The following is a 25,137-nucleotide window of genomic DNA, read 5'->3' as shown; positions in this document are numbered from 1 at the left end:
TTCTTGCATCATTCACCCTCAAAACAAGTGTTGGAAGCTATTTAAGGCCAATTCGAATAGTCAGCTCGAATAATGAGCTCGAATACCGACTCGAATAGTGAGCTCGAAGTCCGAGGTCGAATCGAATAGTAAAAATTATTCGACTCGAATATTTGACTGACCTCGAATAATTTACTATTCGAATTCGACCAAACTCGAATTTTAAAAAGGGGTATTTGAGCACCACTGGTACTAACGCAAACGCATGCAAAACACAGCGGATTAAGTGTAAAAGGGCCCTTAGGGTTAGGCTTCAGGAAAGGGGTTTGTGCAAGGGGGAGCGGTTAGGGTTAGACGTTGGGAAGTGGATTTGTGCAGGGGCGGTTAGGGTTAGGCACCACCAGGGGGGTCTTAGGGTTAGGCACCACCAGTGGGGCGATGTTAGGCAACACCAGTTAGGGTCTTAGGGTTAGTCAAGGGGGGAGAAAAAGGTGTCAGGCCTGGATTTACACCACATGAGCCTATAGGCACAGATGTCCTGGCACCCTAGACTTTTCCCTCCATGAATTCTAGTACAAAAATTTATCCGGTCCACAGGTCCATCAAAAAGTTAGTTCACCCAAAAATGATGGGGAAGGCAGGTCCACCTGCCTTCTGCAGTTATATTATGACATGAATGTCCTGATTGGGAAGAAAAGATAATGAGGAATTAAGTCTCTGAGGTGTGGAGGACTGTGGGAATCAAAGTAAGGCATGGTTCCTGGTTGCTGGCCAAAACAAGGCTTGGTTGCTTAGGGAATGCTTAAGAGAGAGAGAAACGCCCATATCCACAGCATCATCACACTTAAAAAGCCCACGCGATGTGGGCGTAATTCGTATGTGGGCGTGGATAGCTGCATGGGGATAGCAAGACCCTCCCCATCACACACGTGGTTTGAGAGTCTGGCATCATCCACCGCCGTTTACACCAGGTACCTGTGTGCCACAGCGAGATCAGTGAGCGCTCTTCTGTTACATCTGAAGGAAAGGTAACATCATTTACCACCGCTGAGCGGACATTGGAGGACTTTCTCAATTGGAAGTGACTGGGTTTGCCACCGCCAAGCGGAACAGAATTGTTGTGATCACAGCTACATTGATTGGCTGGCAATAGGCAGCTCGGCAGAACAGAAGACAAATTGTCACAAGTATTTGGGCAGTGTGTCATCCTTGATGTGAGAGAGATGAATGTGCCTTTCCATATCTGGAGTCACCTATCATGAGAAGAGCCCTGGTGGCATATAAGGGGAGTTTGGACAGCCAGGAATTCCCACTTCTCCCACACAATTGCAATCTGTATAGATCGGCCGATCTAGATTGTATGTGTGGTGTATGAGTGTGGTGTGGTTGTGGTGTGTGTGGTGAGGAGCGCTCCTGCAGTGATACCCTGTGCAGTTTTTAATGGGGGGAGGTTTTTTGAGGGAGGGTTACCAGTTTTTGGGGTTATGCTAATTCTGACCAATAAAGTTTTGTACTTTTATAGTTCTGTGAGTGGTGGTCACTCATTTCTTCTGGCTTTTCCCTCCATGAGCCTACATACCCCTGCTGAAACGCACCACAAGTGTGTTGTCTGGCCCAGCTGTCATTTCTCCCTTACTTCCCTTGCCCGTCAAGGGCAACTACAGGTGTCTTAGTATTAGGTAGCCAGAAGTACCCTCAGTATTAAGTTGCATAGGGAATGAGGGTGGAAGGACTCAAGGAGCAGAATGAGCCGCCTTTCTATCATCAGACGCCTGTAAGCACGTGCCTAGAGTGCCTTTTGGTAAATCCAGCCCTAAGAGGTGCCCAGGGTTTGATAAAACTATGTTAAAAGCAACAAAAATTTAAAAAAGTTTGAGGTGGCTTACCTCAATGATGACACGTTCAAATAATTTGTAACATACGTTTAATGTGCACTTGGCAACGCATTTCGTGGGTCTCAGCCCACTTCCTCAGGCCGAATATAGTGGCGCCTCAGACACTGGCTTGATTTTCTCCTGTAATTATATTTGGCCTGGGGCCACGCAGTGGATGTCGACTTAGAAGTTGGCGTGAAGAAAAGTGAGCCATGCCCGAGGAACGGAGGATCGTTTGGAAACATTGTGAGCACAGGACGGCTGCAGGGGTTGGCAGAAGCTACAGGTAAGTGAAACTCTTTGTTTTTTTGAAATCTTCAGTTCCGCTTTAAGATGCTTAGTCATCTAAACCTATCCTGCCTCTTTTTTGATGCTCTATTGAAAAAAAATTGTAAATCCATTGCTTCCTACATGCATGCAAACTATTAACAATAACAAACTTTTGCACATTAATACAACTTTGCAAGATTATTTACAATATGGTAGTGATTATGTATAATCATATATGTATAAAATAACCATAAAATCAGGTTCCTTTTAATCACGAAGGTCCTGGTTTGTTTTACTTCAGAACATTGTTGGCTTTCTGCTGGGAAACGATTCCCTTACTCAGTGTGAATGAGCTGACAAAAGAAAGTGCTTGAGAAGAGATGAGGAGATAAACACAAACCATGCATGGTCTAGTGAGATGTTTCTGCAGGCAAGCCGTGTGCTTTCCCTGCAGGGAAATTACTCACAGGTCCACAGGGCGAGGAAAGCTGGATTGTTAGTAAGTAGATAATAATTCAGAAACCACTGGAAATCGAGCAGCCCTACGGCGTCATATTCCAAGTGTTATGACAACGGCTAAAAAACATTTGTCTTGCTTGTGATTCTTATGTATGAAAAGAGACAAAACAAACTGCGGAAAGGTTTCTAAGGTTACTGTAATTGCATTAGCTAAAGTTATGTCCACATACACAAAGTGTTAGGCACTATAGGCTTGTGCCTACAGGCATCTGATGATGAAAAGGCGGCTCACTCGCCTCCCCCAGTGCCTCCCTCTTTCCTTCCCTATACAGAGTCCCGAGCAGAGTGTAAATGAGAGGTCACTTACCCGGCTCTCTGCATTTCACTGATGAGATCTTCCTTTCAGCTGGGGTCATCTCTAGCTAACTAAAACTTGGGGACACCTCAAGCTACTTAACCCCTTCGGGACCGGCTGCCTACCCCACCTTAAGGACCAGGCATTTTACATGCAAGGGGGAGCTGTGTTTGGGGGGGTCAGGCAGCCGGATCGCTGCTGTGGGCACTTTGGTATAGTCCCCCCTGGGTGGCCAGGTGGCCTCCGTATTGATGGCAGCCTTTACTCATCTCCCAGGCTCCAGTGACGAGCAGCTGTACACAACTCCGCCTCGCTGGCTTCTCGGCTCGTACTGACGCTAAGTCCCGGGTCGCGGCTTGATGATGTCATTACAGCAGGGATGCCGGCCAGAGCGGAGGGGAGCACCAATAATCACTAGCTGATGGCCCAGCGTTGCCCAGGTATGTATTTGGCTGGTGCTGGCTCCGCCCACTTTTTCTAACCCTAACACACAATTACTCAATTACTCAATGTCCAAGTTTTTGAGCTTTGCCGTGTTTGGCATCAATAATGTGCACTGAAAATAAACAAATCTGATTGTTTCTTTGTGGCTCCACCCCCTTTCTGAATTTGAACCACAGTCACCCAATGACCAGGTTTGAGGCTTGTGCCATTAACAGTGCAAGAATGGCAGCAATTAAATATTCCCCTTGAAAATCAATAGGTGAATTTTGATTGGCTTTTGTAGGCTCCACCCAATGTTCTTAATATTAATCCCAGTCACCCAGTGACCAACTGTGCAAAGTTTGAGAACCCTGCAATTAACAGTGTAAGAATGGCTGCAGTTTACATTTTCCCAGTGAAATTTGTATTTGTCTCCGCCCACTTTTTGGTTATGGGGATAAAAGTTAAAAAACAAACTTCCAAACCTTTGCATTTATAATATTAGTGAGATTAAGCTACAGTGGGATGCGAAAGCTTGGGCAACCTTGTTAATCGTCATGATTTTCCTATATAAAACATTGGTTGTTACGATAAAAAATGTCAGTTAAATATATCATTAGAGTTGGGCCGAACCTCCGATTTTAGGTTCGCGAACCTGGTTCGCGAACTTCCGCGGAAGGTTCGGTTTGCGTTAAAGTTCGCGAACCGCAATAGACTTCAATGGGGATGCGAACTTTGAAAAAAAAAATAATTATGCTGGCCACAAAAGTGATGGAAAAGATGTTTCAAGGGGTCTAACACCTGGAGGGGGGCATGGCGGAGTGGGATACATGCCAAAAGTCCCGGGGAAAAATCTGGATTTGACGCAAAGCAGCGTTTTAAGGGCAGAAATCACATTGAATGCTAAATGACAGGCCTAAAGTGCTTTCAAACATCTTGCATGTGTATACATCAATCAGGTAGTGTAATTAAGGTACTGCTTCACACTGACACACCAAACTCACCGTGTAACGCACCGCAAACAGCTGTTTGTGTAGTGACGGCCGTGCTGGACTGGTGCGCACCATGGCGAGAGTGCAGGTTTTGGTGGCTTTACAGCCCATATGGTCGCCTGGCTGATGTAGCTGAATGACAGAACAGTGACTGTCCAGCTGATCAAATTTGGTCTGACCACAATGAGGCAACGACCTTATTATCGTGGGTGTGCCCCCCGAGACACTCATCTAGGCGCCGGTCATTGCTTCATTGTGATACGCAAGCCCCTTCACCACGGCAAGGTAATGATCACGAAGGGGAATGGGCGCATGTACATGCCTTTTCTTTTGTTGTTGCAGCTGCCCGCAGTGCAGCCAGAAAATTTAGGCAGTCATGTACACGCACCAGAAAAATTATTACAGCGGCCGCTGCTAGCAGCGGCCTAAAAAATTCAGCAATCCGCCTGGAGTCCCGGACCCTGTTGGTGGTGGCGGAGAAGGTAGTCAAGCGGCCTGCAGGCAGACATGCTGTGTGGAGGGACTGGGAGCGACTTAGTCTTCTTGGGGCGGGCCAGGCAGCCAGTCACACGGCGTGCAGGCAGAGATGCTGTGTGTGCGGGGACTGACTTAGTCTTGGGGCGGGCAGCAGCCCTCCGGGATCCATGCCTCATTCATTTTGATAAAGGTGAGGTACTTAACACTTTTGTGACTTAGGCGACTTCTCTTCTCTGTGACAATGCCTCCAGCTGCGCTGAAGGTCCTTTCTGACAGGACGCTTGCGGCAGGGCAGGAGAGAAGTTGGATGGCAAATTGGGACAGCTCTGGCCACAGGTCAAGCCTGCGCACCCAGTAGTTCAAGGGTTCCTCATCGCTGTTCACAGCAGTGTCTACATCCACACTTAAGGCCAGGTAGTCGGCTACCTGCCGTTCCAGGCGTTGGTGGAGGGTGGATCCGGAAGGGCTACGGCGAGGCGTTGGACTAAAGAACGTCCGCATGTCCGACATCACCATGAGATCGCTGGAGCGTCCTGTCTTTGACTGCGTGGACACGGGAGGAGGATTAGTGGCAGTGGTACCTTGCGGGCGTTGTGCCGTCACATCACCCTTAAAGGCATTGTAAAGCATAGTTGACAGCTGGTTCTGCATGTGCTGCATCCTTTCCACCTTCCGGTGAGTTGGTAACAGGTCCGCCACTTTGTGCCTGTACCGAGGGTCTAGTAGTGTGGCCATCCAGTACAGGTCATTCCCCTTGAGGTTTTTTATACGGGGGTCCCTCAACAGGCAGGACAGCATAAAAGACGACATCTGCACAAAGTCGGATGCAGTACCCTCCATCTCCTCTTGCTCTTCCTCAGTGACGTCAGGTAAGTCAACCTCCTCCCCCCAGCCGCGAACAATACCACGGGAAGGTTGAGCAGCACAAGCCCCTTGCGATGCCTGCTGAGGTTGTTCTCCTGCCGCTGTCCCCTCCTCCTCCTCCTCCTCCTCCTCCCCCAAAGAAACACCTTGCTCATCATCCTCTGAGTCTGACTCGTCTTCTGCACACGACTTCTCTTCTTCCTCCTCCTCCCCCCTCTGTGCTGCCGCAGGTGTTGAGGAAACAGCTGGGTCTGATGAAAATTGGTCCCATGCCTGTTCCTGCCGTAACGGTTCCTGGTCACGCTCATTCACAGCTTCATCCGCCACTCTACGCACAGCACGCTCCAAGAAGTAAGCGTAGGGAATTAAGTCGCTGATGGTGCCCTCACTGCGGCTCACCAGGTTGGTCACCTCCTCAAACGGCCGCATGAGCCTGCATGCATTTTCCATCAGTGTCCAGTTGTCGGGCCAGAACATCCCCATCTTCCCAGACTGTTTCATTCTACTGTAGTTGTAGAGGTAGTGGGTCACGGCTTTCTTCTGTTCTAGCAGGCGGGAGAACATGAGCAGGGTCGAGTTCCAGCGAGTCGGGCTATCGCAAATGAGGCGTCTCACCGGCATGTTGTTTTTGCGCTGAATTTCCGCAAAGCGTGCCATGGCTGTGTAAGACCGCCTCAAATGCCCACAGAACTTACTGGCCTGCTTCAGGACATTCGCTAAGCCAGGGTACTTTGCCACAAATCTTTGAACCACTAGATTCATGACATGTGCCATGCAGGGTATGTGTGTCAGCTTCCCCATATGCAAAGCGGCAAGCAGATTGCTGCAGTTGTCGCACACCACGTTGCCTATCTCCAGGTGGTGCGGGGTCAGCCACTCATCCACCTGTTTCTTAAGAGCAGCCAGGAGAGCTTCTCCAGTGTGACTCTCCGCTTTGAGACAAGACATGTCTAAGATGGCGTGACACCGTCTTACCTGGCATGCAGCATAGGCCCTGCGGAGCTGGGGCTGTGTAGCTGGAGAGGAGAACTGCCACTCAGCCAAGGAGGAGGAGGACAGCGAAGAGCATGTAGCAGGAGGAGAGGAGGTGGCAGGAGGCCTGCCTGCAAGCCGTGGAGGTGTCACAATTTGGTCCGCTGCGCCCTGCTTGCCATCGTTCACCACCAGGTTCACCCAATGGGCTGTGTAGGTAATGTAGCGGCCCTGCCCGTGCTTGGCAGACCAGGCATCCGTGGTCAGGTGTACCCTTGACCCAACGCTCTTCGCAAGAGATGACACCACTTGCCTCTCAACTTCACGGTGCAGTTGGGGTATGGCCTTTCTCGAAAAATAAGTGCGGCCTGGCATCTTCCACTGCGGTGTTCCGATGGCCACAAATTTACGGAAGGCCTCAGAGTCCACCAGCCGGTATGGTAACAGCTGCCGAGCTAACAGTTCCGCCACGCCAGCTGTCAGACGCCGGGCAAGGGGGTGACTGGCCGAAATTGGCTTCTTCCGCTCAAACATTTCCTTCACGGACACCTGACTGCTGCTGTGGGCAGAGGAGCAGGAACCGCTCAAGGGCAGAGGCGGAGTGGAGGAGGGTGCCTGTGAAGGTGGAAGGGAGAAAGCGTCAGAAGCAGATAATGCACCTGATGGAGGAGGAAGAGGAGAAGGAGGGTGGCTTTGCTTTTGTGTGCTGCTGCTGCTTTTGCTCAGGTGGCCATCCCATTGCTGTTTGTGCCTTTTCTCCAGGTGCCTTCGTAAGGCACTTGTCCCTACGTGAGTGTTGGCCTTTCCACGGCTCAATTTTTATTGGCAGAGCGAACAGATGGCTTTGGTCCGATCTGAGGCACACACATTAAAAAATTTCAACACCGCTGAGCCACCCTGGGATGTGGGCACTATGGGGACCTCAGCAGCTGATGCTGAAGGGCAAGTTGGCTGGCTGTACATTGGTGGCGATACATGGTGCCGGACTCTGCCACCAGCTGTTTCTGACGAAGAGCTGCCCCAGCTTCTTTCAGCAACTTCTCTCCTCCTACTACTCTCTGACTCCCCCTCTGAACTGTCCCCCTCTTCATCTCCTCTATTGGGAACATACAGAGGATCCCTATTACCGTCATCATCGTAGTCATCCTGCCCAGCTTCGCTTGCCTCAGACAAATCCAAACTTGCACCATCAGTAGGTCCTTCATCCTCCTGACACGTTACATACATAGTGTTGCCGCGTAACTCAGACATATGAGCTGGTGAAAATTCATCTGGCTGTAACAACAATGGCTGTGCATCAGTGATTTCACCACTAAATAATTCTTGCGAAGTGTCAAATGCAGCGGAAGTGGTGCTAGTAGTAGCGCTGGTGGCTGAGCAAGATGAGGTGTTCTGTGTCGCTAAATACTCAACCACGTCCTGACAATCTTGGGAGGTGATGGGACGTGCCTTCTTCCGAGCACTGTACTGTGGGCCAGGTCCACACGAAATTACATTTACACGACCTCGCGCAGACCTGCCGGGTGGCCTTCCTCTGGCTCTGGCACTACCTCTTCCTCTACCTGTTTTGTCCATATCGGGTATGCACGGAGTGGTATATCACACTGCATGCACTCACGTAGGTAGGTGGGTTCACTTAACTGCACAGGTATGCGCACTGATGCGGTGGGTTCACTGAACAGAACAGGTATACAGTGGCGGGTTCACAGAACAGGTATGCAGTGGCAGGTTCACTGAACACAACAGGTATGCAGTGGCAGGTTCACTGAACACAACAGGTATGCAGTGGCGGGTTCACTGAACAGGTATACAGTGGCGGGTTCACTGAACAGAACAGGTATGCAGTGGCGGGTTCACTAAACAGAACAGGTATACAGTGGCGGGTTCACTAAACAGAACAGGTATACAGTGGCGGGTTCACAGAACAGGTATGCAGTGGCAGGTTCACTGAACACAACAGGTATGCAGTGGCAGGTTCACTGAACACAACAGGTATGCAGTGGCGGGTTCACTGAACAGGTATACAGTGGCGGGTTCACTGAACAGAACAGGTATGCAGTGGCGGGTTCACTAAACAGAACAGGTATACAGTGGCGGGTTCACTAAACAGAACAGGTATACAGTGGCGGGTTCACAGAACAGGTATGCAGTGGCAGGTTCACTGAACACAACAGGTATGCAGTGGCGGGTTCACTGAACAGGTATACAGTGGCGGGTCCACTGAACAGAACAGGTATGCAGTGGCGGGTTCACTAAACAGAACAGGTATACAGTGGCGGGTTCACTAAACAGAACAGGTATACAGTGGCGGGTTCACAGAACAGGTGTGCAGTGGCAGGTTCACTGAACACAACAGGTATGCAGTGGCAGGTTCACTGAACACAACAGGTATACAGTGGCGGGTTCACTGAACAGGTATACAGTGGCGGGTTCACTAAACAGAACAGGTATACAGTGGCGGGTTCACTAAACAGAACAGGTATACAGTGGCGGGTTCACAGAACAGGTATGCAGTGGCAGGTCCACTGAACAGAACAGGTATGCAGTGGCGGGTTCACTGAACAGGTATACAGTGGCGGGTCCACTGAACAGAACAGGTATGCAGTGGCGGGTTCACTAAACAGAACAGGTATACAGTGGCGGGTTCACTAAACAGAACAGGTATACAGTGGCGGGTTCACAGAACAGGTATACAGTGGCAGGTCCACTGAACAGAACAGGTATGCAGTGGCGGGTTCACTGAACAGGTATACAGTGGCGGGTCCACTGAACAGAACAGGTATGCAGTGGCGGGTTCACTAAACAGAACAGGTATACAGTGGCGGGTTCACTAAACAGAACAGGTATACAGTGGCGGGTTCACAGAACAGGTATGCAGTGGCAGGTTCACTGAACACAACAGGTATGCAGTGGCGGGTTCACTGAACAGGTATACAGTGGCGGGTCCCCTGAACAGAACAGGTATGCAGTGGCGGATTCACTGAACAGGTATACAGTGGCGGGTCCACTGAACAGAACAGGTATGCAGTGGCGGGTTCACTAAACAGAACAGGTATACAGTGGCGGGTTCACTAAACAGAACAGGTATACAGTGGCGGGTTCACAGAACAGGTATGCAGTGGCAGGTTCACTGAACACAACAGGTATGCAGTGGCGGGTTCACTGAACAGGTATACAGTGGCGGGTCCACTGAACAGAACAGGTATGCAGTGGCGGGTTCACTGAACAGGTATACAGCGGCGGGTCCACTGAACAGAACAGGTATGCAGTGGCGGGTTTACTAAACAGAACAGGTATACAGTGGCGGGTCCACTGAACAGAACAGGTATGCAGTGGCGGGTTCACTGAACAGGTATACAGTGGCAGGTTCACTGAACACAACAGGTATGCAGTGGCGGGTTCACTGAACAGGTATACAGTGGCGGGTCCACTGAACAGGTATACAGTGGCAGGTTCACTGAACACAACAGGTATGCAGTGGCGGGTTCACTGAACAGGTATACAGTGGCGGGTCCACTGAACAAAACAGGTATGCAGTGGCGGGTTCACTAAACAGAACAGGTATACAGTGGCGGGTTCACTAAACAGAACAGGTATACAGTGGCGGGTTCACAGAACAGGTATGCAGTGGCAGGTTCACTGAACACAACAGGTATGCAGTAGCGGGTTCACTGAACAGGTATACAGAGGCGGGTCCACTGAACAGAACAGGTATGCAGTGGCGGGTTCACTAAACAGAACAGGTATACAGTGGCGGGTTCACAGAACAGGTATGCAGTGGCAGGTTCACTGAACACAACAGGTATGCAGTGGCGGGTTCACTGAACAGGTATACAGTGGCGGGTCCACTGAACAGAACAGGTATGCAGTGGCGGGTTCACTAAACAGAACAGGTATACAGTGGCGGGTTCACTAAACAGAACAGGTATACAGTGGCGGGTTCACAGAACAGGTATGCAGTGGCAGGTTCACTGAACACAACAGGTATGCAGTGGCGGGTTCACTGAACAGGTATACAGTGGCGGGTCCACTGAACAGAACAGGTATGCAGTGGCGGGTTCACTGAACAGGTATACAGTGGCGGGTCCACTGAACAGAACAGGTATGCAGTGGCGGGTTCCCTGAACAGGTATGCAGTGGTTGGTTCACAGAACAGGTATGCAGTGGTGGGTTCACAGCACAGGTATGCAGTGGTGGGTTCAATGAACAGGTATACAGTGGCGGGTCCACTGAACAGAACAGGTATGCAGTGGCAGGTTCACTGAACAGGTATGCAGTGGTGGGTTCACAGCACAGGTATGCAGTGGTCGGTTCACTGAACAGGTATGCAGTGGTGGGTTCACAGCACAGGTATGCAGTGGTGGGTTCACAGCAAAGGTATGCAGTGGTGGGTTCACAGCACAGGTATGCAGTGGTGGGTTCACAGCACAGGTATGCAGTGGTGGGTTCACAGAACAGGTATGCAGCCAGACAGGAACAAGTTAAGCCTAACTAATCTTTCCCTGAGAGACAGTCTGCAGCAGCTCGCCCTACTCTCTCTAACGCAGGCAGCACACGAGTGACCGTAATGGCCGCCGCTGCCTGCCTTATATAAGGGGGGGGGTGGGGCTCCAGGGGCTAGTGTAGCCTAATTGGCTACACTGGGCCTGCTGACTGTGATGTAGAGGGTCAAAGTTGACCCTCCATGTGCATTATGGGGCGAACTGAACTTCCGCAAAGGTTCGCCTGCGGGATGCGAACGCGAACCACTGAAGTTCGCATGGAACTGTTCGCAGGCGAACCGTTCGGCCCAACTCTATATATCATGTAGGAGACACACACAGTAAGTGCGCAATAATTGTTTAAATAAAATTAGGCAGGTGCATAAATTTGGGCACTGTTGTCATTGTATTGATTCCAAAACCTTTAGAACTAGATATTGGAACTCAAATTGGCTTGGTAAGCTCAGTGACTCCTGACCTACATATACAGGTGAATCCAATTATGAGAAAGAGTATTTAAAGGATACCGCAACCAATAAAAATTATAGCTGCAGTGTGTTGTGGGTTAAAATTACATACCTCTCGTCCTCCTGACCCCCCCCCCCCCCCCCCCGTCTGCCGCCATTAGAGTAATATTCCTCCCGGTGTCCAGCGACTCTCTTGACCCCCCCACCCGGACATACTGCGCCCTGTGTGCGCAGTATGTCCTCCCCTGTTCACTTCTGGCTGGCGCATAGCGATCGGCTCAGAAGCACACTGCCCCTCTGTCTCCTCTGGGCTGCGTGTGCGCTCCACTACACTAAGCGTCACATGCTAATCATGTGACGCTTGCTGTAATGGAGCGCACACGCAGCCCAGACTAGACGAAGGAGTCAGCATGCTTCTGAGCCGATCGCTATGCGCCGGCCAGAAGTGAACAGGGGAGGACATACTGCGCACACAGGGCGCAGTACGTTCGGGTGGGGGGTTAAAAGAGTCGCCGGACACCGGGAGGAATATTACTTTAACGGCAGCAGACGGAGGGGGGCAGGAGGACGAGAGGTATGTAATTTTAACCTCCAACACACTGCAGCTATAATTTTTTTCGGTTGAGGTATCCTTTAAGGAGGTCAATTGTAAGTTTTGCTTCTCGTTTAATTATTTCTGAAGAGTAGCAACATGGAGGTCTCAAAACAACTATCAAATGACCTGAAGACAAAGCTTGTTCACCATCATGGTTTAGGGGAATGATATGGAAAGCTGTCTCAGAGATTTCAGCTGTCTGTTTCCACAGGTAGGAACAGGCTCAGTTCAAGTTAAGGCTCGAAGTGGCAGACCAAGAAAAATCTTGGATAGACAGAAGCGACGAATGGTGAGAACAGTCAGAGTCAACCCACAGACCAGCACCAAAGACCTAAAACATCATCTTGCTGCAGATGGAGTCACTGTGCATCGTTTAACCATTCGGCACACTTTACACAAGGAGATGCTATATGCGAGAGTGATGCAGAGGAAGCCTTTTCTCTGCCTACAGCACACACAGAGCCGCTTGAGGTATGCTAAAGCACATTTGAACAGGCCAGCTTCATTTTGGAATAAGGTACTGTGGACTGATGAAACTAAAATTTAGTTATTTGGGCATAACAAGTGGCATTTTTCATGCAGGAAAAAGAACACAACATTCCAAGAAAAACACCTGCTACCTACAGTAAAATATGGTGGTGGTTCCATCATGCTGTGGGGCTGTGTGGCCAGAGCAGGGACTGGGAATCTTGTCAAAGTTGAGGGACGCATGGAATCCACTCAGTGTCAGCAGATTCTGGAGACCAATGTCCAGGAATCAGTGACAAAGCTGAAGCTGCTTCGGGGCTGGATCTTTCAACAAGACAACAACCCTAAACACTGCTCAAAACCCACTAAGGTATTCATGCAGAGGAACAAGTACAACGTTCTGGAATGGCCATCTTAGTTCCCAGACCTGAATATAATTAAAAATCAGTGGTTTGAGTTAAAGAGAGCTGTGCATGCTCGGAAACCATCAAACCTGAATGAACTAGAGATGTTTTGTAAATAGGAATGGTCCAAAATACCTTCAACCAGAATCCAGACTCTCATTGGAACCTACAGGAAGCGTTTAGAGGGTGTAATTTCTGCAAAAGGAGGATCTACTAAATATTGATTTCATTTCTTTTTTGTGGTACCCAAATTTATGCACCTGCCTAATTTTGTTTAAACAATTATTGCACACATTTTGTAAATACCATAAACTTAATTTAACTTCTCAAATATCACTGTGTATGTCTCCTATAAGGTATAGGTAACTGACATTTTTTATCGTAACAACCAACGATTTATACAGGAAAATCATGATGATTAACAAGGTTGCCCAAGCTTTCGCATCCCACTGTATATTCAATCTGGGATGAGTGTGAGGAAATTATTTTTACTTACCTTGGTGCTTCCTCCAGTCCTTTGGAGTCTGTCAGCTTCCTTGATGTCTTTTTGGTCTGATCCGCTGTCCTCCTGTGGGGTCTGTGATCCAGCTGGCTTTCAAGCCACAAGGCACTGTGCATGTGCTGTTCAGGGTCCCTGTTTCCCTTGTTATGGGAGCTGTCAGAAATCCTGTGCTTACCAACTCAGTTGCGACTGCCACCACTGGCAGCGCATCTGGGACTTCCGGTGCGGCAGTGGCAGGGATAGTGTCAGCAACGGTCCTGCGGGGATCCGGCCGCATGATACTCAGACTGTAAATGAGGGCGGACACATGCGCTGGCAACGTCACTCCTCTTATGCCCTAAGGAAGCATGTCAGCTGATCAGCTGACACGCAGGACTCCACCTCCGGTTCCTGATTGGCCCAGCGGCTGGGGGGGGGGGGTGTTCTCCTGCTTACCCGGGCTATTTAAGCTCTGTTCTGACACTTGCTCACTGTCTGCTCTAGCTAACACTTCGCAGTGAAGGCTTCAGACCTTAGTCAGTTCCGTGTGTGCCTTGAACCGGCAGGACCCCGGGGATTCCATACAAGCTCAGCTATTATATACTGTATTACCTGTGTATTGACTTCTGCCTGTTTTTCTGACTACTCTCTGCCTGCCGATTTTGTACCTTGCCAATCTGATCTGTTGCCGACCTCTGCCTGTTTACTCACTTAGATTTAGCCTGCCGATTCTGTACCTCTGCCTATCTGACCAGTTGCCGACCTCGGCCTGATTACTCACTTTGTTATTGCCTGCCGATTTTGTACCTGACCAATCTGATCTGTTGCCGACTCAATTGCCTGACTATTCTATATATATCTGTTTGTAATGCCTTCTACTGTCACTGTATGTAAGACTTTACCCTTTCAGGGAAAGTCTATTTATTGTCTGTCTGCTAGTGCCCACACACACTAGCAGATCGTTACAGGAGCTTTCTGTGCAAGCACAATTAAAGGCTTAATGAACTGCAGTTGAGTGACCAGGGATAGGATGGGGGGGGGGGGGGGGGGGGGAGGGTGCGAGACCGAGTGGAGTTACGGGTTGCGGGGGTTGGCAGTGGCATAACAGATGAACCCAGGAGATAATCAAGGCAGTTGATGGCTACAGGGGGCTGGAAGGAAGGTAAGTAAAAAGCCTTTCCTCCCATTCATATTATTCATCTAAGGTTATACTTTGAGGCTTGTGCTACACAAGATTGTGTTGTATAGGCTTGTTATTGCCCATTTCAATGAGTAACATTAAGAGCAACTGCTTGGCAACATTGTTCACAGATACAGTACAACTATGTACAAAGTCTTTAGGTTGCTGTATACTTTCAAGCAGCAGGGACAGTCATACTATTCCAGGAAAAAAAACACATATAGAAGTAGATAAATACTTTTTCAACTTACCTAACACGTATTGTTTTGTCCACATTTTAATTTCAGCAAATTTTAAATAATAAATTATTAGAAAATTGTTCCAAGCATTTTCCATCTTTACCATCTTTACCTTCCGAACGCTATAATCACAGCACAGGAGATTTGGGTGCACACTGAGTAACTTCGGCGCCGTCAGAAGACGGAGCAGAAGTTACATTTTAAAACACTATAATTCGACCTCCAGCAATAGCTGGAAGCCAAATTATATAATTCCCCACTATCCACGTGGACCTAGAGGGGGAATAATAATTAACGTCACCAGGACTTGTGCAGCAGCAGGATAAATCCTGCGCCCAAGTCTCCAGGCGTCGATTATTTAAGTATGCTTTACCTTCTCAGCCTCAGCCTGTCACACTGAACTGCCCTTAGCCAATCAGTGAGGAGCAGCAATGTGGGAGAGGGGAGATAACAAGCTTTCCTCTCCTCCCACAATGTACGAGAATAGAGCCAGGCTGACTGAGATAGGATTCATTACAGCAGAAACATTTATGATTTTATTGGAATGTTTGCAATGCAGACTGCATTTACACTTAATAAATACAGAGCAATGGGTAAAATTTGATTTTATGGCTGAAAATGCTGCTTGCAGGAGATCTATAAGGCTGCTTTCACAGTGGGACGTTACAGGCGCACGTTAGAGCAGTCTAACGCAGCCCAACTCACAGTAATGAAAAATCAATGGGCTGTTCACAGTGCCCACGTTGCGTTACAGTGTAATGCTGGACGTTATTGGAAAGCGCAGCATGCTGTGCGTTCTAAGCGGCTTTAGCCGCGTTAGACTGTTTGCACATGCTCAGTAATTTGTGTTTTTTTTATATTTTCGTGCAGGAGAGGGGAGAGTCCGCTATTGTCGGCAGCCACGTGGCTAATTAATATTCACTGCACTGCAGTGTTTTCTCCCTGGAGCGGCCGCTTATTGGCTGGCGGGACCACGTGATGCGGACTGTTCCGATCACGTGGTCTCCGCAGTCTATACTGCGCACCAAGAGCTGCATAACGCGGCTCACTCTGGCATCCTCCTTCAACACCACCAGGTGTTGCGTTAGGGGCATGTTATGCGACCTTAACGTCCCCTAAAACGCAACGTCTTGGTGTGAAAGAGGCCTTAGGGCCTGTACACACTGAAAAACGCAAGCAAAATCGCAAGCGCATGCGTTTTTAAAGTGCATGTAGTTTTAAAAACGCATGCGCTTTTGCCTGCGTTTTTTGTGCGTTTGCGTTTTTCTTGTAATTGCTGATTGGCTAAAGAATCCTTTGTTTTTTTTCTAGTTTACATTTCAACAGGAATCAGGAGATTGCAGAGTCTTCTGGGATACTGACTTCTGAAAAACGCAGGCAAAAACGCAAGCGCATGCGTTTTTAATGCGTTTTTCATGCGCTGCTCTTAAAAAAGTGCAGCAGGCACTGCGATTGCGTTTTTCTAAAAACGCATCGCACCAGTGTGTACAAGTCATCACGATTTTCATTATTTTTCAAAAGACCTTGCGTTTTTAAAAACGCAACGCAAGCGCAGCAGTGTGTACAGGCCCTTACTGCAACCTCTGCGATATAAGATTTGATTGCTGTCTGTGGTCACTGAGGGAATAAAACAATTACATTGTATGCAATATCCACTGTTGCTGCCTGAAAAATGCACGCTCATTGTATTGCTTTTCACTTTGTTTGATTTTACTGGAGACCTTTTTAATATTCATAATACATAGCATTTCAAATCTATTTAAAAAATAAAAGAAAAAATAATCCTATAGTATGTCCTGCAGGTTAGGTCGTGCTGTTACCCCTCCCAGCAGGAATTCTGCAGAAGTAATTTAGTAAATTGCAGGTACTCCGTAGCAAAAGCATGAGAAAAAAAGTACGGTGTTATAAAAATAGCTACACCAGGCTCATTGATGGGAAATACAATGCCCTTAAACCAAAGCGTCTGCAATTCCAATTCATAGTATTTTTCCTATTACGCATAAGGGTGCAGTTAGGGGATTTCATATCTTCTTTAATACACAGTTTCAGATCTGCAATGCTGTGCAGCAATAAGTGCCTTTAAGGAGCTAGATCCTTATTTTGCATTGGGGTGTAATAACAAATCTACATATCATGGGACCGCGTTGTCCCATATATTAAATATCTATAAAATATTAAAGCATTCCAGAGCTTTACGGTTAGGTTATGGTGAAGCAAAACTTCCCCCGCCATTTCGTGCGTCATAACGCTTTCACAAAATTGGGTTTGTGCAGCGTTAGCTAATGGGAAAGAGGCCTCAGCAGCATTGCTTACTATTTGCATTCACTGACTAGTTACTTTTGTTAGCATAGAGTAAAAAAAAAGAGGAATCCATAAGTTCTGTAACCCCCTCAGACATACTCACTGGTGCAGGATCTGGCAAGCAAAACCATCATGAACAGCAAGGAAGGGATCCGCCTACTTCAGATGAGTTCATAAAAATGGGTTGTCTTTATTGCAAAAATATTTTTCTCCTAATGATTTTCTAGGGGAATATTTAATTGTTGCCATTCTTGCACTGTTAGTGGCACAAGCCTCAAACCTGGTGCAGTTGGTCATTGGGTGACTGGGGTTCAAATTCAGAAGAGGGGGTGGAGCCACAGCCAATCAGATTTGTTTCATTTCAATGCAAATTATTGATGCCAAAGACCGCAAAGCTGACACACTAGGTCATTGTAACTGTGTCTTAGGGTTAGAAAAAGTGGGCGGAGCCAACACCAGCCAAATACATACCCGGGCAACGCCGTGCCATCAGCTGGTATATATATATATATATATATATATATATATATATATATATATATATATATATATATATATATATATATATATAGTGTTGAGCTGCCTGGAGGATTTTATTATCTTAATCATAAACATCTCCTACACACAGCTTCAGCCAGCAGACTGCAGGTACAGATTGTTATAAAGCCAGTGTGGAGCTCCCAGGTTTAATAACTGGACCTTGTCAGAGGAACTGTCAGCAATCAGCACTTCACACTCAGGGAGGTGACATATGAAGGTCTGCAGTGTCTGCTTGTTTCTGAACTAAGTCCTCTGTAACAGCCTCACAGAGGACAATGGGGGAAGCTCGACATCAGACTGAAGTTCTGCACACTCCTCTGCTTCTTATCCTGCAGTCTCTGCAAGCTCATCTCCCGATGGCCTCCCCACAGGAAAGATACACTGCACACTCCAGAGCTGTGCTCCAAAGATCAGAGAGCAGCAGAAAGACTCAGGGATGGTCAAAAATGCCGATTTCTGATTCCGATGGAATTCCACATTCTGAGAAGTGGGGGTTTTATGCATTTGCTATTTTAAGCGGCTGGATAGTGTACTGGTTAAGGGCTCTGCCTCTGACACAGACAACCCTAGGTTCAAATCTTGGCTCTTCCTGTTCAGTAAGTCCAGAGCAGAATCATCCGCCAGGCAACCTACACCACAAAGGAGCCCCAACCTTGCCTAAGGCAATATTATATCTTCATCTATCTCTTCTAGCACCTGTTCAGTAAGGAGTCCCTGGGCTAGACTTCCTAACACTGCTACTGCCTACTGAGTGTGCTCTAGTGGCTGCAGCTCAATCGCTTTGAGTCCGCCAGGAGAAAAGCGCAATATACATGTTATGTGTCTTGTATTAGATCATTTAAAAAAACAAAAATTGTGGCATCTGCTATTTTTTGCTGCTGTACTCTATTATGCGTAATCCGCATGTCTGATTGGCAGCCGTGGGACACTTCTGAATTCTGAATTTGCATAAGACTTCCAAGTCTTGGAAGTGATTAGCTAAAAAATGTTGAGTCTTGGTACTCAGTGTTCCACAGAGTTCTGATCTCCTCTGTACAATACTTTTTCTCTGATTGGCACAATACTTCCAAATCTTGTGATTGGCTTAAAATTTCAGTATCTTGGTAATGCAGTATTCCACGGAATTCCGATTTCTGCCACGGAATGCAAATCTTCAATCGGAATTCATTCGAATTCGAAAGCTCATCCCTAGAGAGCCTGTGTACTGTGTCATCCAGTAAACCTGCTCTGGGTTCTTTCATAACCACTTAAAGAGAACCAGAGACGAAGCACCCTCATGTATTTTATTACATTTATCAGTGGGAACATGACAGTAAACACCTACCCTGCTTTTAGTTTCATTCCTATCTGCTTAATTAGTCTATTAGCAGCTGTGATAAGAATCCCCGACTGGCTCAGTCTAGGTTTGACCTGGAATCATTCTAGCTGAGCCACTCTTCTGTGGAGTCTTTTCAAGCCCAAGCCTGCCACCTCCTGGCTCAGATTTCCTGCTTTGCATACTGAGAGCAGTGATGACATGGGAGGGGCTGCTGCTGCTGAGAGAGAATCTCTGAAACAGACAAGTGTGGCTGCAATATGATCTGTGTGCTCTGTGTGCACTCTGTCTGCATAGATGATGATGACTGCAGTTTCATTCCTATGAGAGACACTTCCTACAGGCAGCTGCACATCATACCAAAATGAAAGCACACAGATGAAAGGCTGCAGCAGCCTTTCTCATATAGCCTAGATAGCAGCCTAGTCTCATATAGCCTAGACAGCACATCCAGAACAACTTATAACCCGGAAGCAGAAGGGCTATGAGCCGGCAGCCATATTTGATTTTTCCTGGAGCAATAATGGATAAAAAACACTAAAAAAAGGCACACCAGAGCGGCAAAATTATCAGGTAGAGCATTTATTCTTTACAAGTTATCGACTGATATGTTTATTTTGTGTGAAACGTTCATCTCTGGTTCCCTTTAAGGGTTTTTTGTTTTTTTTTTGCATCTGAGGAACTTTTACCTCCCATTCATTCGCTAATAACTTTATCACTACTCAGCACAATGAATTGATCTATATCTTGTTTTTTTCCGCCACCAATTAGGCTTTCTTTGGGTGATACATTTTGCTAAGAATTAATTTATTCTAAATCCATTTTAACAGGAATATTAAGAAAGAAAGGGAAAAAAATCATTATCTCTCAGTTTTGGGCCATTATAGTTTGAAATTAATACATGCTACCGTAATTAAAACCCATGTATTTTATTTGCCCATTTGTCCCACTTATTACACCATTTAAATTATGTCCCTATCACAATGTATGGCGCCGATATTTTATTTGGAAATAAAGGTGCATTTTTTCAATTTGCATCCATCGCTATTTACAAGCCCATAATTTAAACATTTTATATTAATATACTCATTTGACATGCATATTTAAAAAGTTCAGACCCTTAGTTTATGTTTTTTTTTTTTATTGTAATTTTTTTTATAAAAAAAATTATTTGGGAAATGTAAATGTAAAATGTAAACATGTAAAATAATGTATTTCTTTTATAAAACATGGATGTGGGTGTAGTTTTACTATTTGGCCACAAGATGGCCACAGTCAAAAAGTCCTGGGAGCGATCGATCTCGCTCCCAGGAAGAAGAATGAAGACGGGAAACTTTTTTCACTTAGAAAAACTGCAGCCTCTAATAAGCGGCTGTCGGTTTTTCTGCGGGGGACATTGATCAGTGAATGGGATCTATAATCCAATTCATTGATCGCTGCGCTAACGACCGGCAGCGGGAGCATGTGCAGGAGTGCGCTTGGCCCACGGGAGAGCGCGCAGCCTATCTGGACGAAAATGTTCATCCAGATAAGCTTAAGTGGTTAAAAGAACTCTATCAAACCAAGTGTTCTAAAATGACAATGTACAAATAATTTCTAAGTAGCTGTGTAAACATTTTCCTACTTGTCATGTTAAATATCAGAGGCAAAAGCTTTAATTCATTGTGTGTAAATTTTAGCTACGTTTGGAATGTCTGATTTGCATATGTGAATCTCTGCAGTCTGACATGCATGACAGTGTAATATTGAAGCAGAGTTAAATGAGATGCCTCTGATGTCAGGTTTCACACACTATTACAAATCTTTATGTTGCACATAGGATACATTTCTTGTGCTTTCTGCAGACATTTCTTGTGCTTTCTGCAGAGAGCTCTTTTTCAGCGTTTCAACGCAAAGTCAAAACTTTGTGTTGACCAAGGTAAAATGAGACTTTCATTTTACCTTTCACACCCGACGCAGCTGTTTCGATGCGTTGCAGTATGACGCACTCGGGAGAATTTTATCGTAGAGAATCTGCGTTTTCCCATCGGGTTAATTAATTACTACCGCCACTACTCAGCGTCGCACCGCAGATTCCCGACGACACGCCGCAGCCTATTCAACGCATCCAGGAACTGGCTCCTGCACGCGTTGTCTAATGTGAAAGAGGTCTCAGAGACAGGCAGCTGCTGAGAGCTTTCTCTCACACACAGGGCTAACAGATGCAGTGTGAGGGAATCCACCTTCCTCTCCTGGTTCACTCTGCAGTTATATTTTGCGACAATGAAGCATGAAAGGAATTTGATAGCAGTAAACAAAGAGAAAAGCATTCAAATATATACATCAGTACTTAGGAGCACTTCCCAAACAATTCCTATCTCAATTGAAAAAATACGTTAATTGATAGTGTTCCTTTAAAAAAAAATATAAAAATATCTGCTATTAGGTGGTAAAAGATTGCAGCCATCACCTTTGTCATATTAGAACAGCCTTTCTCAACCTTTCCACCCTGGAGGAACCATGCAAATAACTTTTGGATCTCGAGGAACCCCTGCAAACAATGTTTTGATCTCGAGGAACCCCTGCATTTATTTTGCAGGTGACATGGTCTTTAAAAGTATGTGTGGCTGTTTATTTCACTACCCCCTATTACACTGCCACTCATTATATTGTCTCCTGAGCCCCCAATTTAGTGCTTCTTATTACAGTACCACCTATTATAATGTGCTCTATATACTTCCACCTTGATGGGGGAAAATGCCAAGGAACCCCTGTAGAGTACTCAAGGAGCCCTGGTTGAGGAAGCCTGTATTAGACCATAATGATGATTGCTAAAAGCTTGAGGCTGCCTTCATACCATGTGATTTCCAGCCACGTTTTACACATTTCTGATTCTGAGTCTTGCAGTTTTTCGCATCTGATTGTTCTTTTTTTTTCTGTTCGAGTTTTATGTGAATTTCCTATGAAAAGTTTTTCATGCATGTCAAATTTACATGAAACTGTATCGAATTAACTTCATATCCGCATGTGAATTTTTACATTTGGAATGTGAACATTTGCATATCCAATGACTTGCATTGTATGCGATTTGCATGTCTGGTGCGGCAAAAATAGCCAGAATGCACCTTGCTCTACTTTTTCCTCATTGCTCAGCACAAATGCCTGTTCCCAGATGAGCCTGGCTATCAGGGCCGGATTTCTAGAAAGGCCACAAAGGCCAAGGTCTTGGGTGGCTGCAGCCCAAGGGGGCACCTGAACATAAAAGAGGAGTTGCTACATAGGAAAGAGGAGGCTGGACATGGTGAAGAACACATGGAAAAAGGGAAACTGATGCCTAAGGGAGCAGTTCAGGAAAGAGAGGGGCTACACTAAATGCATGATGCACATGGAAGAGGGGGCTGCACATGGAATAGGAGGGGTGCTGCTAAACATGGATGATACACACGGAAGAGGGGGCTGCACATGGAATGGGAGGGGCTGCTGTACATGGATGATACACATAGAAGAGGGGGCTGCACATGGAATGGGAGGAGCTGCTGTACACGGATGATACACATGGAAGAGGGGGCTGCACATGGAATGGGAGGGGGCTGCTGTACATGATGATACACATGATAGAGGGGGCTGCACATGGAATGGGAGGGGTGCTGCTGTATATGGATGATACACATGGAAGAGGGGGCTGCACATGGAATGGGAGGGGGCTGCTGTACATGGATGTTACACATAGGAGAGGGGGTTGCACATGGAATGGGAGGAGCTGCTGTACATGGATGATACACATGGAAGAGGGGGCTGCACATGGAATGGGAGGGGGCTGCTGTACATGATGATACACATGATAGAGGGGGCTGCACATGGAATGGGAGGGGGCTGCTGTACATGGATGATACACATGGAAGAGGGGGCTGCACATGGAATGGGAGGGGGCTGCTGTACATGGATGATACACATGGAAGAGGGGGCTGCACATGGAATGGGAGGGGGCTGCTGTACATGATGATACACATGATAGAGGGGGCTGCACATGGAGTGGGAGGGGGCTGCTGTACATGGATGATACACATGGAAGAGGGGGCTGCACATGGAATGGGAGGGGGCTGCTGTGCATGAATGATACACATGGAAGAGGGGGCTGCACATGGAATGGGAGGGGGCTGCTGTATATGGATGATACACATGGAAGAGGGGGCTGCACATGGAATGGGAGGGGGCTGCTGTATATGGATGATACACATGGAACAGGGGGTTGCACACGGAATGGGAGAGGCGCTACTGCACAAGAAAGGGGACTCACAACATACTTGGCCAAAGGAGCACAAAAAAGTATTGCTGGTTATTGGAGAACTGCACAGGCCTCACAATTTACATGCAGCTCAACAATGATGGTAAACATTATTGATTATAAACTATCCATTTACATTATCCTACATTAAAAACTATTTTTTTTCCTTGCAACCCAGCTACTACTCTATGACAGTTTTGATGCATTACCTCCAGTTCAGATGAAAAAAAACCTATGGAATTGCTAACTAAGGATTATCCATTTCTCCTGCATAATTTTACATAATAAGCAAATCAATCTAGAAGTGGAAGTGACACGTGATCCTGTGATTTCTAATTAAGTAACTAACTTACTTTCATTGTTAATTGTACCGTATCTGGGTTTTACTTTGGTCTATATGCAGTCTTGCCAGTCTATGCAAAAAGCATATAAGAGTACATAATAAAGCGAAAAGGGCACATAATAAAGCCAACCAATCAGAAACTTGAAGATTGGTTACTTAATCTTGTGCCACCTTTAGGGCCACAATAGTGAAAACAGTAAAATGCTCTATAAACTACTTTTTCCTGTGTTGCTGCCACTTACAGTAGGCAGTAAAAAGTTGACAGATCTGACAGATTTTGGACATCTCCTCAAGGGAGAGTCTTAGTATTTACCTTTATTTCTTTCAAAAGCATTCCCTTGAAAGGATCTATACAAAGTGGTTGGCCACCTTCCCCACTTGTTTGAAACTATTTTGGCAGTTGGACTGAGAAACTGAAGTTCAGTAAGTGCTAATAAATTACTGAGAATCTTCCATGAGTAGATGAACTAGCCCAAAACCTTTCAGATCTGTCAGATCTCTACTACCTGCGGTGACAGCGACATAGGAAAAAAAATGCATTTTACTCTGGGAGTAATGTACATTTATATGTACATATTTTAAATATTACAATTTTGGTGATAGTTTTCCTTTAAAATCAGGATGAGCAAACTGTCCATCTTTGCTAATGAATTTGGGGTAAGTATCTGTGCTAGAGAAGAAAGTCCAAAAAGCTGCCAGAACTCAACTCCTGGGAAAAGACCTTTCCTTAAAGTGAACCTCCAGACTAAAAATCTACTCAGCAGAACTGAAAAGTCTTGGTGTTTCTTTAACAGTTTCACAGCATCAGAACTTTGTTTTTCTTACCAAAGCATCATTTTTAGCTGAATTTTTACCTAAGCTCCATCCATCCCTGATTCTGTGCAGAGCATGATGGGATTTCCTATGTTGTTATTCACGTTGCCTAGCAACTGGGAAAGGTGCTCAGGACACAGGACAGTTGGAACTGTGTCTCATGCTCCCTGTCACCTCCTTTCTACCAAAAAGATGACTGCGCTCATAAAATCAAACATTTGCCTGTACTTTTAAAACAGTGTGGGTAAGAGATTATATTACCTATCTATTTTAATTAAAATAACTAATTTAACTTAATGACAGTATGTTTGTTTAGGCTGGAATTCCTCTTTAACCAAAAACGATATATAGCTTCAGTACTGTTCAAACAATGATGACCGGCTACCATCACCCTACAAAGTGCAGGCTTACCGGACAATTAATATGACCCAAATTATAAGGTCTGCTCATTTCTTGCTAGGATAATAAGGCCGAGGGCTCCCTTCGCTGTCAGCTGCTCTCACCACGTCGCTCCGGAAACCACCGATTTAATGTTGTTGTTAATCCAGGAGTATGTGCATAAGAATTTAAAGGAGAATCTA

At 46.4% G+C, this 25,137-nt stretch overlaps 1 protein-coding gene across 1 annotated transcript in view; it reads right to left on the bottom strand.

Moving 5' to 3' along the window:
* The window catches only part of PDE4D (phosphodiesterase 4D), a 1,320,537-nt gene that overhangs the window by 1,157,481 nt on the left and 137,919 nt on the right, over positions 1-25,137 (bottom strand). The window lies entirely within an intron of this gene.

The sequence above is a fragment of the Hyperolius riggenbachi genome, chromosome 1 (genome assembly GCF_040937935.1).
Source record: "Hyperolius riggenbachi isolate aHypRig1 chromosome 1, aHypRig1.pri, whole genome shotgun sequence".
NCBI lineage: Eukaryota > Metazoa > Chordata > Amphibia > Anura > Hyperoliidae > Hyperolius > Hyperolius riggenbachi.
Note: the sequence above shows the minus strand (reverse complement) of the source record. Positions and strands in the feature narration are given on the sequence as shown.